The following is a 17,829-nucleotide window of genomic DNA, read 5'->3' as shown; positions in this document are numbered from 1 at the left end:
TCTTAACATCCATAGTCCAGGGTAGGGTGGCATTCTGCTCTGAAAGTGAGCAACTCACAATTCCCCCACCTATGAGCTAGCTAACATTGCTGAGGAATTAACTTTTCCTTTCTACCCTCCCCCAAGCAGTGACTTCAGGATATGGCCCAGATGGCATTTTGCTTTCCCACTGGATAGATTGGATGTTACTCTATTGGGAGAAATAGGCAATTCCTGATATTTGCAGAGTAAAATTGATCCTTTCTGAATCTGCCTGTGTCTTTGTAGAGGAGACACTGTGGTCTGGAGGGTAACACTGTTGCCAGCCACATGACCTAGCCTAACCCTCAAGCAGTCTGACCCATCTTCAGCACTCGCTGCTGCCTTCATGGGTGAGCTCTATCCCCAGCAAATAGCTCTTTAGCTCTCTAGGCTAGATCCTGCTCACTGTACTGTGTGTGCAGCAGGGCTTGCATGCCTGTCAACAAGAGCAGAATCAGTCTCCCTGCTCTCGGTGTCACACCATCTCAACACGCTAGAGAAGGGAAGACACCACCTCGCTCTATTCTTGTATCTTTGAGGCATATTTTCCTCCCATATCTTATGTCTCCTCCTGTGCCCACAACCTCTAATTTACCTGCCAGACCCTCCGCATCAAAGGAGGCCATCAGCTCCTAAAACATAGCCAAGCCCCTTGGAGACTGTGCAGTGGCAATGCACCCTGGCCTGCATTGCTGAAGGGAAACTGCCACATCTCCCCTGTCGGCACATCCCTCAAGTTCTTGATCCCGACACTAAACAGGCAGCAGTCACACCACACTCAGATTAGCTCCTGACTTCACCTCTTCTGCAAAACTCGGCTACTCAAAGTCCCATGTAATATGCAGCTGCATTTCCGTACCTCTAAGGGATGGCATGCTCCTTGTGAGTGGTTTGCATGGCAGCTTAAGGGCCTGATTCTGTGTGCATGCATGTGTAGCATTACTCATGTGAGTAACCCTATTACACTCAGATGGGGAAAGTTACACACATGTTTAAAGGTTCAGGCCCTAAATCTGGGATCCCTTGGGGTGACAAGTACTTTAAAACTGTAGGGCAACGGGATTATTTTGAAACCCCTCAGTACTAAGTTCTTGGCAGGCTGAGCTAGTGGAGGAAAATTTTTCACCTTCCCTTACTAATAAAGTCTGGCTAGAATGACAAAGTATAATCAGTGTTTACCTGGGAGTTTACATACAGTTTATTGTAATTATAGTTTCAATTCCTGCTTTTGATTTTTTTAAAAAATCTCTATTTTTCAATCAGTAAAAGTAAATACTATTTTCAGCCCAATGTAATTCTTCCACTCCCATGGCCACACACACAGCAAGGAGAGAGATTCCATTTGTGAGCTGTGCAATTGAGCATAGACAGGCGCCTGATGACTGCCGGGTGTTAGCAAAGTGAGAGCAGACTCAGAAAGCTCGGTGCCTGATTCTTCTCCCACTTACCCCATGTAAATTGGGAGGGAACTGCATTGAGGCTGCTGGTATAAGCAAAATCAGCATTAGAACCAGAAACTGCTTTCCCATCATGCCTGCTTCTTTTTAAAAAACATTGGGCCTTTTAATAGGCGACGTTAGGGAACATAAAAAAAAAGCCTTTGAGGTCTCACAGGCACTTTCCTGGATGGTAAAGGATTGTTCCTGATTGTATATTAACTTGGAATCAAAAAAATGGATTTGTGGTTTGAAAGACTGAATTTTTCCTTTTGCTAAAGACGTATTTTATTTGAAATAAAGGGTCTTCGGGATGTCATTCCTTCTCCCCGCTGGAGCTCTGTGTCTCACACATCCTGATTAAATCATTACAGTCCTAAATGGTTACACATACTCCGTCCGTCATTTTTAACAGACAAATGTAGACAGACCATGCCCGTTCATCCATACTGACTCACGCATATCCAAAGAGTTGCGGTCACTTTTAAGCCAAAGTTGGCTACTAAACTGACACTCTGAACTTCCTATTCGATATCTTATCATTGGTGCACAGATCCTTTCCAAGACAACTAGAATTCTGATCTGAGAATGAAACTGATCAGCATGCCAGAGGGAAGTACAGAACACCTTGATGCCTGAAATGCTGCTGTAGAGAGACTCAGATGAGCTGCCTAATTTTCATGCAAACCAGTATGTTTTACAGTTGGATATTAAGATATCCAGCTAGTTCCCAACAAATAGGTGCAGTTTGCACTTGGTAGCATTAGTGGCTTGATATGCAGGGAGAAAAAACAGCGTACAAAAGAAACACAAAGAATAACATTTGGGAGTTCTCTGTGTAGCCCGGGGCAAGGGTGATAAGTACAAAAAGCAAACTCTTCCTCCTTATAGGCTTTAATATCATTCCTCCATCCCAAGAAATATTATCTGGGATTTTCTATACCGCTGATCACCATAGTATCTAAGCACTAAGCATTAACTGTTTAGGCAAAGATTCAAGAAAAACAAAACCTTTACAAAAAACAGTCCTATAGAGCAATGCTTTACTCTGCTCAGTGCTGCTTCCATTCCCCATTCTATTCTATATATTGCTTGTTTAGGATCCTAATCCCCTACTCGTTACATCTGTGAGTACATCTTACGTGTGTGAGTAGTTTTATTGACTTCAAGGAGGCAACTTGTCCAAAACAGGGCTTGTGGAATATGTCCATAGGAAGTAAGTTGTTGTCCTACCTTTGGTTAATTGCTGTCAGTGCTATAGAATTCATAGATCTATTGTTTTTACATCTTCAATTTTTGGCTGTTTTTCAATATACACAAAACAAGGCAATTTTCCTAACAGCTGAAAATTGTCAAAATTTTGCCACAGAGAAAATGTCTGAAAAAATATATAATTTATTCTGTGTTTAAATAAAATAATCTTTAAAAAAACCTGTCTCTAAAAATGACATGTCAGAGAGGGGAAAAAATACTCATCACCCGAACTTTCAAATTCTTGTACCAAATTTTAGAGCAAAACCAGTTCAAGCTGTTTTCAATTTTAGCAGGTGATATTTCACCTCTCTAATGTCCCTCATTTCAAAAGACAGAAAGCAGTTGTTCAAGTCCCAGAACTTCCTGTTTTCCACACAGATTTGATGCTCCCGATTCTTACTGTTGAAAATGTCTTTACCTCAGAAATAAAGAATCACAAAGTGAAGTTCAGCAAGGAGAGTAACTTGCACTAGGCTCTTCAAGCTGTTTAAGTTTTCTTCATGAATAATGTTTTATATGTACAGTTCCTATTTGCGTCTTTTTTACTCATTGTGTCTCCTATCTGGGCTTTTGTCAGGCAGAAAGGTATGTATGATACCGTTCTGTGATTTTCAGTACAGCAGAAAACAGGAAGTGAAGGCTATCAGAGATAGATTGTCCTTATTACACTATCTTCTAACTTCATATAGTTTTCAGACTATACCAAGGAAGAAGAAAATTGCAGCTCCTCTCTTTACACATTTTAAAAATATGTTTTCCTTTTTTTCTTGGGCAACAAAGCCCTTCTTATTGTCCTGTGTAGCTTAACAGACCATCTCAAGAGAGCCTATCCAACTTAGCATGCTTCCCCTTTTTTAGAATAAGATGTTTAAAACCATCATACAAAATATTTATCATTTGGAACAAAGACATTAGATTTTTTTCAGTTTGGTTTAAATTCTGTTTTCCAGGCTTTTATCTTTTCACTCCAAATTTCAGTGACAATAATCAGATTTTGATTGGCATTAAAATTATTTATTGTCACACTGGAGCTGTTTAATAAATCATGTCTGCTTTTTAGTTGTATAAATGCTCCATCATTAGCTACCTTGTTGCATATTTCAAGGAAAAGAGTCCTTTCTAAAGGCCAACTTCAATGCGCTTAGCATGAGACAGGACTGTCTTTTGTGCAGCTGAAGGCTGAGAGCCAGTTGCATGTCTGTGCCTGATTTACGCACATTGCCGAGATATGGTTTGTTTTAAAATTTACTCTGTCTTATCTGATGGCATGTAAAGTACTTGTTAGCTGCCTACAAGAGCAAGAGAGTTAGTCTCTATGCAGACATCAGAGTACTACTTGCTTACCACAATTACTATTTTTATTTTTTAAAATCAGGATAACAGTAGGGGTTAACTTTGTGTAATCATTCAGGCAAAAATCATTGCTTAAAATGGAGCAAAGTGAGGGAATGGCTCAAGTGTGTATCAAAAAGTCTGGAGAGGTTAATTTGAATGATTTTTTAAAATTTTGCTTTCATTATATTGGAATTAATTTAAAAAAAATGTTCATCCCCATTTATGTCAGATGCCTGGAAAATGAAAGAAATACCTATTTACTTAAAAAAAAAAACCACACTTCCCCCCCCCCCCCCATCAAAATAAATGTTAACAAACTGGCCAGAGTGGATTTTCAAATCTTTAACAGCAGTGTGTATGTGTGTGCATGTTCTAGTCGTTTTCTAATTGGAGCCTTTGCTCCTTTGGAGCGGGGTTTGGAAGCAGTGTGTTATTTAGTGACATGAGCTGTGGCCAAAATTCTGAAGTGCTCAGCACCCTCAGCCAAGCCATGATTTTCTAGAGAGCTTTGCTCTGATTTAGGCACCAAAATATGACATCTGGCCCGTTTGGGTGCTGAGCTGAGGCCTTTTAAAAAAAATGGGAACTGCTATGTGGTGGTGGATGGTGTTTTATTATGAGCCTGATCCAAAGCCTTTTCAAGTCAATAGCCTCCCATTGACCTGAATGAACCTTCCATCAGGCCCTGTGAGTACAGGTGGGGGCAACTGGTAGAGAACAGAGATGAGGCTCCTGTAGATGATACTGGACGATGCGCAGTTTGCAGGAAAGCAGCACAGCTCATACGAGTCAAACAGAGGCTGATCTTGCCCCCATTGAAGTCCGTGATTTAAGTGAGAGTAGAATTTGGCCTGTGCTGCTCATACCTGCGGAAGAGCGATTTCCTCTGGGGTATCTGAATTCTTCAGCTAACTATCCCTTTCCTTGTTTTACAAATGCTAAAACCAGACATGTCGCTCTGGCATTTTGAACCTAGAGAGCTAACTCTCCCACAGCCTGGCTCTGCTGTCATGTTACCTGGGTTGTGCTCAAGGGGGTTGTACATCGCCGTGAGGAGCAGGATTTGGCCCCTCAGCTCTGCCATTCTGCTCTCCCTACGTGCATGTGTCTGGCATGTACAGTGAGAGTGGAATATTGGTGTGGATAATGCAGCTAGACGGCACAATGGGCCCTCTGTGCAACCAGCCCGGATCCCTTTTTTCTTCACAACAGAAAGGATGGAGAAAAGGACCAAGTAAAATAAAAACCATGTATTGTACCTGCTCTCTGGGGCAGGTAGCATTTCAGGCTACCTTCCCTGTTCTTGCACCACACAATCAGCCGGGATTTTATCTACAAAGGTGGAATTTCACTATCATGGAGGCAAATAAAATGCCCAGCCAGGGGAAAAATAAATTTACAAAATCTACATCAGACTCATCACTGCTTAACTGAGAGTTTTCTCTGCTGAAAATATGCCAGCATTAAAGACCCCTATATGAGCTCTCTGTGCCAGCACACTCATCTGAGCATGGCCCTAGAAAAGTAGGCATTTGAGCCATAGTAAGAAAGCATCTTTGCCCCTCTCATGAGGACTTTCTGATTCTTATTTTCAGGCTCGGAGGCACAATCCAAAGAGCCACTTGACTTAGAGTGGACAGTATCCACTGGAGCTTCAGTCACTATGTGCAGCAAATAATTTTTCTGAATTTAGTGGGGGGTTTCTTATTTACAAACCACCTGAAAACAGGTGTATTTGACTATCATGATATGTCCTTGGTCAGACTTGTTTCAGTTCATGGGTCAATGACATGAACTGTCCACAGCTATTTGTTATCTGGAGCATATGATATTGTGTCAGCTCCAGAACTGGAGGTCTGAAACTTTACATATTGGACCAGCATTAACAGCCTGTGGCACAACTAGCCCATTATGATGTGTGGCTCCCTTTGTTCCTGGTTAGGGGCATTGCACAGATAGCAGCTGTTCTCTAACATTTGTGTGAGCGAAGACCCATTTGCATGGATGTCCGGAAAAAAAGTGAAGAACGTGTGAATGAGGACAAGGTGGACGAGTGATTGAGAGTTGGTGCAATTGTTTCGATATTTTCCTGTCATTCCCCTGCTCTAGTACCCATCACTGGAGGCCTCCTGGGCTAGAAAGGCTTACAATTCACTCCTTGTGGAATCCATCCTAGATAAGGGCTCAGGCAGCCGGATTTGTTTACAGGCAGTATTTGTATTAAAATGGTTCGTTATTTTCCTGACTGGCAGATTTCCAGAGTCCATGCTGGTTAATAATTGCAGCCAATTAAATGTTCCCAACATATGCATCAGGAGTGGGGGGGGGGGGGGGGGGGGGAAGAAGAACCAAAACCCTGAAAAAGAATTTCTTACGAGATATCCCCAGGCTCAAGTTGGGTAGCTAATAACTCTAGGCCTGACTTATGCTGGGTCAGATAAGTTGCAGACATGAAATGAGGGCCTTGCTCCAAGCCCTATGTGCTGCTCTGACAGGCTACGTCTACATTGGCCCCCTATTACGGAATAGGGATGCAAATGTAGCATTTGGGAAGAGGCAAATGCGCGGGGGATTTAAATATCCCCCGCGGCATTTGCATTTTCATGGCCGCCGCTTTTTTCCGGCTTGGAGATAAGCCGGAGAAAAGCGTCCAGACTGGCGCGATCCTCCGGAATAAAGCCCTATTCTGGAGGATCTCTTATTCCTACTTGCAAGCCCTGGTTGCCAGAGATGGGAGGGGATGGTACAATAGCACAGACTGCAGAGTGCATTCTGGCTTGGGTCTCAGTCCATAGGCTGCATAGTGAGGCACTGGTTCTTTTACCTCCATGTCTGTCCCCACAGGGGTGTGAATCAGAGGCAGTATATCCTATGGTGAGCAGAGGGGCAAAAAGGCAGCTTTTCAGGGAGTCTGTGGTCAGGATTTAGTCTTTGAAAATAAGGGCCTGTTGTAGAAGTGGGTGGAGTCTTATGGGAATCCAGATCTGCAAGACTGACCCATCTGAAAGCTGTGGATAAATATTAGTGGGGGCGGTAAGTAATCATGACTTCCTTTCTGCTCCACTGAAAATAATGGGGGCCACGAAGATGAATAATACTAACAATGATTTCAGGAGTCAGTTTTTCCTGACTAGTGTTTTTATTCACTGTAGTGTGATTTGTCCCTCCAATACTCCTGTCCTGAGCTTCCTATACTACTCCAGACCCACTCCGCAGCTACCCTGCAGTTCCAGTCCTGAGTCAAACCAAATAGAAAACACTTAATTGTGCCAAAAGTCAATCAGACTCTGTGGTCAGTTTTTTGGGTTTGGGGCATGTGTGCACGCGTGTGTGTGTGTTTGTGCTTTTTTGGTAGCATGGGCAACCATCCATTAGACTGATAGTCCCACCCCTGCTCCCAGCCCCCTGCTCATTTCACAAGTGGCCTTGGGTATTTTGTTAAGCCATATATCTAGTTTATTTAAAATATTGTGAAAGCCAGCCAAAGGGAATGAATAAAGAAGCATTATTTAGCTAACATTTGTACAGCTCTTTGAAGATATAAAGCACCATAGAAACAGTAAGGACTGATACATAGTGTCAGATTACTGGAGAGTTTTATAGAGACAGAGAGAGAAATGATGAAATCCCAGTAAGAAGAAGGGTGGGAAGATGGGGGTATCTGCCTGTGCCGGTGGGGGAATGCTGCCTTTTGGAAAGGCAAATAAGCACAGTCTAGGTTAGGTCGTCTGTCGAGAGAATAATTGTGCTTCTAAAGGGCCTGATATGCAGAGCAGTGCTGCTTTGAAATAGAAATAAATACATAAATAAATCAGGGACTTTGCACTGATGAAGGCGAGTGCTTCCCCTGCTTTCTCATTCCCCGTTGGGTCCTGCTTCCCAGAGCCAATTACATATTTAAAAAGTTTTTCTCTGAAAAGGACTCCAACTCTCAAATAAAGTTTCTTTTGTGGTTGCCTAATGAACTGTGAGGGATGGGGCAGTTTACAGCTTGCTGACTGGTTTTCAATTGCTCTGGCTCCTGCTTGTAACATCTTTATGGAGTGACCACAATGACAATGACCTTGCAGCTACTGGGTCACAGGGTAACCCCGTGGCGACTGGTCATTGGCTCCATTGTGTGAGGGGAGTGAGTTGACCAGCTTGCCTCCCTTGTCATCTGCCCCTCCTAGTCCTGCCCAGGCAGTCAGCACCTGAAAGGGACCCCTGTTGCTTTATCATGCTGTGGCTAAGTGGACTCTCATTCCCACTGAGGCAGAAGCCTAACCCAACAGTGTGTCTCCATCGAGGGCTGTGAATCCTTCTAGGTAAGAAAGCATCCCAAAGAGAAGAAGTGGCCTTTTCTGTCACCCCACCCTTTCCCCAAAGCAGGGGAGAAGCTGAAGGAATCCAGTCCCCAGCTTAGTGCTTGTGCTGCTGTGTGGTGTTGTGGTTCCTTGCATCTCAGACTAACTGCTCCTGGGTGCTCCAGCTCCTTGCAAGTGAGAATGCCCCAGGCTGGAGGAGCCAGCTGTCTTCCCATTAGGCTCATTGTGTAAAGTCACCTTGCACACTACTCCTAACCCAGACCCTCCTGTTGCAGCTTCAGCATTGGGAAAACTGGGACCTGCTACCTCCAAAGTGTGGCCCCCCACCACAGGCACACGTCTGTTTGTAACCAGCCTGGGACACTCTCACCTGACCCGGTTACAGCACCCTCAGCAGCTTCCCTCAGTACCCAGCTTTGTTTTGTGTGTCTCTGCCAAGCGTTTCTGTCTCTTTCTCTGTGTAGTTGGGCATTCTGGGAAAATCTGGGCAGCTCTCCCATATTTGTAGACAGCCATAAATGTTGAGGGCACAGTATACACAAATACAAGCCATGAGGCCCTGCCCCAGAAACTTTATAACCTGGGTCTAATTAGGCAAGCAAGGCTATTAAAATCAATGGGTATCTCAGGTGAAAGAAATACTTACATGAATAAAGCATTGCAGGATCAGGCCCAAAGGGTAGGACATGTCTGGATTGATGACACAGAGCAGGGAGGGGACTTGGAGAGTAAGGAGCTTAGAAGCCATGCTAGCTTTAACTGATGGTGGCTGAATCAGAGAGATTCAGAGTGTGCTTCCCTTAAACAATCACATTTTACCACACTGATGTCTTACTGACAGATTTCCAAATGGAGCTTACAACCAAGGAAAAAAGGGTTCAGATGTTAAGGGCCATATTAGTAACTTAATGGATAGACAGACAGATGCCTACACATTCATCATACCCAACATGTATTTCCACTTTCCTGCTTTAAATGTGGATTGTTAGCAATGGAAATTATTTTGATCTGGTTATGGATGCAGGGAGAAATGGCCAATTCTTGACTTTTAACAATTAAAATTGGAACCTTCCATGCCTAGGAATCTTCTTAGGTTTAAAGAATGTGCAATTATGCATATACACACAAAAGGGTAATGAGAGGAAAACAAGGTAACCCTACATCCTAGGGCTAAATCTAAATCGCATGGAAAACTAAAAATTGACATCTAATCCACAAATGACACAAGCCATTATCTTTGGCAATAGAATTGCACTTTTTATATCTATGACAAAGTGGAATGTTAAGAATTGTGCAGCCTGGATTAATGTTTACTAACTTCTACTTGCCTATAGATAAATATGTCCAGATGGATGGGTGCGTGCATGTGTATTTAGTTACACACAGACCCATTATCAAACTTTATGTGGTATTTTAAACATCATATTAGTTATACAGCTGGCTAAATTATTCAACATAAATTATTTATTTGATTCAGTTTTTCTATTTTTAATTTAATAAATTATTTGTGAATTTGTCATTGTTATCTGACCCTCTGAACTCGTTTTACAGAACATAAGGGAACAAACTTGCCATGGCAGGGAGATGAACTGTGTGACCTAAGGGATCTTCCTCTATCTGACTTCTATGATTCATGAATATTTTAATAGATTTTATATTTTATCCCATATGTTGTAAATATTTGTACAACACAAAATCAAAGCAAACCTCTACAGGAAATTAAGGTGATTTGGCAGAACAGAGTGGGGTTTGAAGAGTGAAAAAGTGAGGAAGTTGTGAGCGAGGAACAGGGGCTATTGGCAGAGCTGGAGATGGCAAACCCAGTATGCTAACAGCAGAGGATTCTGTGGGCCAGGATTGACATGCATTGGCACTCTAGAAATGCTTCCCTGCCATGCATCCTGTTCTCAACAACCACAATGCAGTAGTAGCATTACTGACTCAGGTCCAGATTGAAGGATGCAAAGCCAGACCTGGCCTGAGCTGGATGGACCTGCAGAATGTGCTTCTCTTTTATTTCCATTTTTCCTCTTTCTTTCAGCATCCCCATGAAATGCTGGATTTCCGGCTGGTGTGGTACCCAATGGGTGGAAAACCAAGTGTGGGGGAGGGCCGAGAAGAAAGAGAGAATGTTTTTAAAAATGTGCCAGGAATTGGCTTGATTTTTTAAAAAATAGTGGTTTGTGTTAACACTATTCCTAATGAGGCGTCCTTCCGATCCTTAAGTGTTGCCAAGGCGATGACCCCAGCCAGCCATCTTTAATTAACTTAGAATAGATCTCTTGAAATGAGTTCCTCTGGTAAATTGCTCACCCAGCCTCTTGGGCACGAAGCAGTGTTTGCCAAGCCCACTCACTCCAGCATTCGCTTACTGTTATTTTTAAAAGATATCCAGAGATGGCTCCCTCCTCTCCATTTTCTCCACCCTCTGTGCATGCTGGTTGCTACAGCACCTAAAAAATAGGCCATTAGGCTTCTGGCATGGGAAGTTGGGGAGCTTTGTGCAGTGATCTCCCTGGTGAAGCAGCACCTGAAAAACAGGCCACTTGGGTTGCTGTTTTTTTGCAGAGGATCAGGATAATTGAGGGAAAATGGGTGAGACTCAGGCATTCAAAGCCCTGGAGAACAGTGAGGGAATTTGACCTAATGAGGCTTTCCCTTCTCAAGCATCCATGTTTCACTTGGAATAGCTGTTTCTCGAAAATGAGGAAAGCTGAAGGCAGAAAGGTCCATGGTGGGCTCAGTCTGCTCTGATGCTGTGTCCATGAGGGTGACACCAGCCAATATAGTAAAAGGCACCCCGCAGCTGGGCTATTCTCCAACTAAGCAGAGAGAACATCCCATTTCCTGTATGAGAGATAATGCTGGTCAAGAGAATGCCAGGACAATTCCTGAAAATGCCGTAATTGTCTTAATCTGATCGTGGATAAAAGATAATGATGCTAACAATATTGAAACGTAATTATAGCTTCCTGCTGTGATTGGTCTCCCTGAATGCTCTCCATTCAATTGGCTTTGTTTAGGAGAAGCCTCGATCTAATTCAGGATGCTCTGCGGCTGGTGTGTTTTGTAGCTTTTTTACAATTTCCACCTGCATCTTCAATCAATAGAGATGGGCGCTCTGCAGTGCAGCCCTATCCACCAGATTAGGGAATACCAGTACTAACACCACAGCAGGTAAACCTTTTGGTATCTGGGAAGGTACCTTTTGTTGTTATTGTTAAGATGAATGACCGTGGGGTGCTTTGCTACCTCCCATTTTCCCACTTTTGGATTGCATGATTTTTGCATTCCTGGCCTTGCAGTTTAATGCATATTTTGAGAAACATTCCAAGAATGCAAAAGGTGACTAGAAGAGAATAAAACTAACCATAATCTGTATGGCTGTCACACCTAGAGAGTGGGGCTTCATTTTCTTAGGCTGTACAAGTACGTAGTCAGGGACAGTCCCTTCCCTGAAGAGCTTACAATCCAAGTAGACAAGAAAAGAGATAAATGGGGAAAAGGATTAATTTCCCCACTTTACAGAGGGGCAGAGAAATTAAGTGACTTGCCCAAGGTCATATAGGTGGGCAGAGGCATGAACAGTCTCCTGAGTCCTGATCCAGTGCCCTACACCATAAGAGCAACCATACTGGGTCAAACCAAAAGTCCATCTAGCCCAGTATTCCAGGTACCCCAGAGGGAATGAATAGAAAAGGTAATCATTTAGTGATCCAGTCCCTGTTGCCCATTCCCAGCTTCTGACAGACAGCCACACTGCTTCTCTAATAGAAGAGAAATGTCTACTCAGGATGAGGGACAGATGCATGTATCTACAAAGGAATGAAGTAAAAACAGGAGCAAAGGCAGGATCTGGTCCACATGAACAGGCTGTAGGCTGGGGCTCTGATTCCAGATCTCAGGTCTTTAGTAGGCTGTCTGAATCCTCTGCTGGAAGCTTGTGTCAGCTCTTATGGACAGGTGTGGCCATTTATTTACTTAAAAGCTGATCTGCATTTCCCCTCGTGACATTCCTGACTCCTGTTCAGGTTCCCAGCCAAATTCTTCACTGCCCAGAGTGGGTAAAACCCAACTGACTTCAGTGGCATTGGATCCCTTTATACTACCCTGCCTGGACATTTGGAAACTGTGTTCCTCCCCAGATGGGTTGAGGGATATTAACCATATTGGACCAAATTATCTCGTTCAAACCCCTGCAACAGTATTAATACTAGTGAAGTAGCATGGGCACAAGTGAGGGTAGGTTTTGCTCTTGGTCCATGGACACTTACCCAATAGTTATCTTAAGGCTTTTGGCCTTGGATTTTTTGCAGGGAGCCTATTTGTACATGTATAAATGCTCTTGTACCATTTCTCTAATGTCTTAGGTCAAAGCAGGCTAGTTTCTGTACCATCCCACAACTGGATCTTGTCTTCCCATTTTCTTACCCTCAAATACCCAGTTGCATGGGACTTAAGCACTGTCCCTCAGCATGATAATATGAACATAATGCAATGCTACATTTCCAAGCTTTTGTGGTTCCACAGCTACTGAAGAATTGGTAGCGATGGTTGATCATCCCCATACCTAGACCCAAGGAATTGTCCATATTCCCTGCCTGTGCATTGTTAGGGTAGGATGGGCTCAGTTCACACTGAAATGAGGAATTCAGATATAACTGTCTGGCTTAGCTGTTTGACCACAGAATTGGCTACTAGACAACTCGCAGCTCAAAATGTCATTTGCCTGATACCTGGCATCACACACCAGCCTCTCCGGGTATTGCACAGTAGGAGCCAAGGTGTGAAAGGGGGAGACAGCTTCATTCACAAATTTCATTGAGTTAAACAATAAGGAGGGATTTCTGGCTTTGGCCCTATCATGGAATAGGAGTAGGAAACACAGATGCACTTTCAGAGGGTATTCCATACCGCTGCCACTTTTTATACTTTCCCTTCTCCCAAAATCAAAACCTGCTGCCATTGCCACTGCCTACTGAGGATCTGAGAGCAGGTATCCCCCACTAATCGAATACCAAAGCCATTAAATACTTCTCAGGGAGGGACTGGCAGAGAAGCCCCCCTAATTATCAGCTGAGCAGGGGGGTGCAAACTCTGTCCTCCATGCCCTGCCTCCAGGACCTCAGCCCAGTGGTGAAAGCACCCCTGGGTGAGCCAGAAGTGGAATCTTGGGCCTTTGGGCTCTCTGCTTCTGCTCAAACTCTGGCTCAGAGCTAAGCAGCTAGGAATTAGGGCTGGGCCCCATCAACAGGATCAAATAGGAACTTGGCAATCTCCACTGAATTCCCTATAGCCATTCTGCCAGCTGCCCCTCCCATAGGTGCATCTCTCCTATTCTTCCTGGTGTGGCCTGACAGCCTCCTCTTGGCACCTTTGCTCCCCTTGGAGAAAAAGAAACACCAGCAAGATGCTAGCTCTTAGGCACCTCCAAAGTCACTGGCCCTTCTCTGGGCCCTTGCAAAGCACCACGTGGACATTCAAACCAAGGGTGAGTGTCATTCCATCATGCTAGGCCCTGGGGCAGACAGAGCATGTATGAAACAGAACATTGGCCAAGCCACCCGGAGAATGGCTTGCTACAGAGAAGGAAAGAAGGTGCCGCTGGGCTTTCTTGGGCACAGTCTGTCTATCGGCATCAGACCTAGGATGAGCACCTGCCAGAAGGGAACTGGGAGGCTGTCTTGGTGAAGGTAGCCAGGGACGTAACTGTCCCAAGGCCAAATTATTTTCCTGCAAGTGAACAAGGGGGTGTCAGGGAGAGTAGGGGGAAAGCCTCTCCCCCTCCACTCCATCTAGTTAGCTTGCCAGGAAGCTAATTGCTAAAGCTGGCGAGTCACAGTGTTTCTGCCCTTCTAGGCCACCTGGGTGTTTAGAGCCTTCCTACACCTCCTGCTTCGCCAGGCCAAGCACTTGCTGCATGTACCAGAGACCTGCCCAGAGGTCCCCTCGGCGGGTCCTACAATAAAGATGTGTGGTGCCATCGCTCTGTTTGCATTCAAAGTCACATTTCGGTCAGCTGGAGTGGGGCTTTAAACAGGGCTCAGCGGTTCAGGTCCCCCCTCGCCCAGTTAACTGCAGCATAACGCTATTGTCCCTGGCTTTCCCCCGTGCACACAGCCGCGCCACCATTCCTGTCTTCTCCGCGGGACAGAGGGCTACCCACCGCCCCCAAACACACCGATTCGACGCCCGACCAGCGTGCCCCTAGTGCGCGCGATCGGTAGATCCCACCGAGCCGTACGGTCAGCAAAGAGGCTCAAAGGGAAACAAACAAATGAAAGAAGCCTGTGCACGGCCAGGGCTGCAAGAAAGTAGCAGCTCAGGGTTTCCCGCGCGCTTTTTACGTTCAGAGAAAGCCTCGCCGCTGTCAGACAGACTGCTCACCTGGCGTTGCCCAAGCCAAGTTCTGAGCACAGAACACGAGCGCCTGGAAACGGACCGCCACTCTCTGGATGCTGAAGGAGAGGGATTCTCCAGGCGGCATTTGGGGTCTGGTGTTTCAAGCCATTTCAGCACCAAGTTGTAGGACAGCGACCTTCGGGGGAACGCAAGCAAGAGAACTCCCAGCAATAAAAGCATCAATCGGGGGAGGAGGGGTTCCATCAGGTAGACAGACACATTGCTATGGCACCAGTCAGTACGTTTCTAAGTAGAGGTAGCTGGATATACAGACATAGTTTAATTATTATGTGGCGTCACACTTTTTTTCCTGATTCTGAAATAGTTGCTTTTCAACCGTAAACGTTCATGTCCCTCCTAAACCTGAGAGAGTTTTTCGTTCTCTTTGAATGAGATGTATTGTCCCAAGGCTGCACGCAAGGTTTAATAATCACCCGATTTAATTTTAAACGAGATTTTTGGTGTGGTGTTCGTTTGGGTGTGTTTTTAAATAACATGTTAAATTAATGATCTTTGTTTTAAAAGTCTCAGCGGAGGAGCCGTGTTAGTCTGTAACTTTAAATCAACGAGTAGTCCTAGGGCAACCTTAGAGACTAACAAAAATATAGGTAGTGTCATGAGCTTTTGTGGGCACAACCCACTTCTCACGAAAGCTTGCCCACCAAAGCTCATGATACTATCTATATTTTTGTTAGTCTGTAAGGTGTCCCAAGACTACTCGTTGTTTTTCATTATTTTTGGTTAGTGTATTTAAATTTTTTAACTGACGAGTACAGTTTTTAAAAGACTGCCTTTTATATTAATCGAAATCTCTGCCTTACACACTAGTTATTTCTTATATTCTTTATCACTAAATAGTACTATATTTTAAAATGGTTTATTATGACGGTGCTAATTTTCCGGGTTTTTTTCTTTTTACTAAAAATCTGATTCTAGTGTACGAGCTGATTTTTTTCTGAATGTTTAGAGACGAATTCGAAACTTTTAAAAATATTCCTCCAGCAATAAGAACATATCTCATAATTTTGTCCTACTTCGGAGTGACTATTTGACACCTAGCATTGAAAAATAAACTGAGGATGCGATTTTTGCGCAATATAAAGCGACTCGAGTGGTCAGAAATAGTTTGAGCAGCCAGTTCGCTTAGCTTATCCTAGGAACTTTTTGGGAGTGGAGAGGAGTTGATTAAAATTAATCTGTCTTTGAAAACTTTACTCCTATCCTAATTAAATTATTTTACGCTTTATTAAAATAGCTACACGGAGTACCTTACAGCTTCTTTTTTCTGGGAGCAAAGACATTGCGTCGAAACAAGGAAGCGGGGATCGCACGAAATAAATTACAGCCCGGAAGAGTGTGTCCGGCTCTTAGTTTATAAGCTTGAGTACTTTCTGGATTCAGGGAATCCATTTTTTTGCAGAGGACTTAAACCTGGGCAAATTAGCTCCTTGCGGGCAGTGGCCGTTCGGACTTTGACATCTGCCTCTGCAACCTAATTTCCGCCTAGAACGAACTGTACAGCTGGGGGGCAACCGAACAGCTGGGGGGCACAGTGCCTGCTCCGCAGGTGAGCTGCGAGCCACGGCGCAGAGCAAGGAGATCTGGATACTGTGGCACCGCGTGGGGTCTGCCCACAGCAGAGGAGGAGGTAGGAGTTCTGTGGTCCGGCCGCTCCTAAACAGGCAGGAAAAGCCAAAGATCGCTGAAAGCCCCTGAATCCAGTGTCTGGAAATGCCCTTCCCTTCGGATCAGTAACCAACCCCTCCCCCCATCTACCATCTTGGGGGGGGGCTGCTGCCTGTCCCCTCTTTGTCGCTCTTTCCCATGGCAGCCCCTGGGGCAGTAAAGGCAGAAAGGGGGAGAAAAGCCGGGCTGTGGCACCGTGGAGGGGTCTGCGGCGGCGGGTTTGCACAACGCAGCTGATGGTAATTGCTAGAGCTGCCCTGGCTCTCTTCTTTGCAATGGCATCGCTCTGTAGGGATGGCAGAGCCGAACCCGGGTAATTGCTCATTCCCCGTCCTGCTGGCAGTACGGGGAGCGAATAACCCCAATCGGAACGGCGTACCGGAGTGACAATTCAACGGTGCGGTTCCTTAGTGCTAGGGCCAGTCCCCCTTCGCGGGGCAGCCCCGTTTGGCCCGGTTAGAGCCGGAGACGCTAGAGTTATTTACGCCCCCCCGAGAGCCCTTTCTCGGCTTGAAAAAGCCTCCGGCCAAAGAGAGTTTTCCCTGTTCGCTAAACACCGTGAATGAAACTGAAGGGGGTTGCTGACCCGCTCGGAGACTGCGCGTTTGGGGGCAGCCCCGAGCCCGGCAAGTCTGGACACAAAACTGAATCTTTGGGGCACTTAATACGCGAGGGAAGGGGGCTGACAAAGCGGCGCTGACAGACACAAACTCTTTTGCTCAACGCTGCCAGTCACCTGCGGAGCAGCGCTCGGCTCACGGCTGCAGTCCCGCATCGCCCTCTTGCTGCTTTTGACTGTTCGCCAGTCCCCGCAGTGCCCCTCTTCCCCGCCTCAGGGAGCGGGGGATCCTGGCATTCCCCGGGAGCCTGCTGCCCGTGTTCATTGCTCACACCCGGCTTCTCTTACACTTCAGAGCTTCTTCCTCGCTCTGCTGGCTCCGATCTGCGCTCCGGAGGCGAGGCAGACGACAAAGCTGGCGGTGCAAGTGTTTTCATACAGCGGGAGACGCACTGACTAGCCCCTCAGATGGGGAAACAGGATTTCCATAGAGCCCATGGCGCGCATTGCAGCGTGGTGGGTTAAGAAGAGAGTCCTTATTTCTAAAAATAAGCCCTGCCGCAGAGACCCCAGAGCTCAGACCCGATCCCGCAACGGTTTACGCGCGAGCTTCATTGGGAGTGATTAGTTGCCACTTGAGATCCGGGGAACTTCTCGTGGCAGGAAAATTGGGCACATCGGGGCAGGATCGGGACCCCCCGCAAACGCTCTTAACAGTGAAGGGAGGGGGGAAGGAATGGCTCAATTGTCACCAGCAGCCCTCTTTCCTGCTCCTGGCCCGAGCGCTGGGACTGGACCGGGAGGGGACAGAGGCAGGAGAAGCCAGCGG

General features: G+C 45.5%; 1 long non-coding RNA gene across 1 annotated transcript; it reads left to right on the top strand.

The window, feature by feature from the left end:
- The first annotated feature begins 7,676 nt into the window (after positions 1-7,676).
- LOC112544067 (uncharacterized) lies at positions 7,677-16,098 on the top strand. The gene is made up of 3 exons (XR_003087386.2): positions 7,677-8,353; positions 11,377-11,530; positions 16,011-16,098. It is a non-coding gene; the product is annotated as an uncharacterized LOC112544067 (long non-coding RNA).
- Positions 16,099-17,829: the final 1,731 nt, after the last annotated feature.

The sequence above is a fragment of the Pelodiscus sinensis genome, chromosome 14 (assembly GCF_049634645.1).
Source record: "Pelodiscus sinensis isolate JC-2024 chromosome 14, ASM4963464v1, whole genome shotgun sequence".
NCBI lineage: Eukaryota > Metazoa > Chordata > Testudines > Trionychidae > Pelodiscus > Pelodiscus sinensis.
Note: the sequence above shows the minus strand (reverse complement) of the source record. Positions and strands in the feature narration are given on the sequence as shown.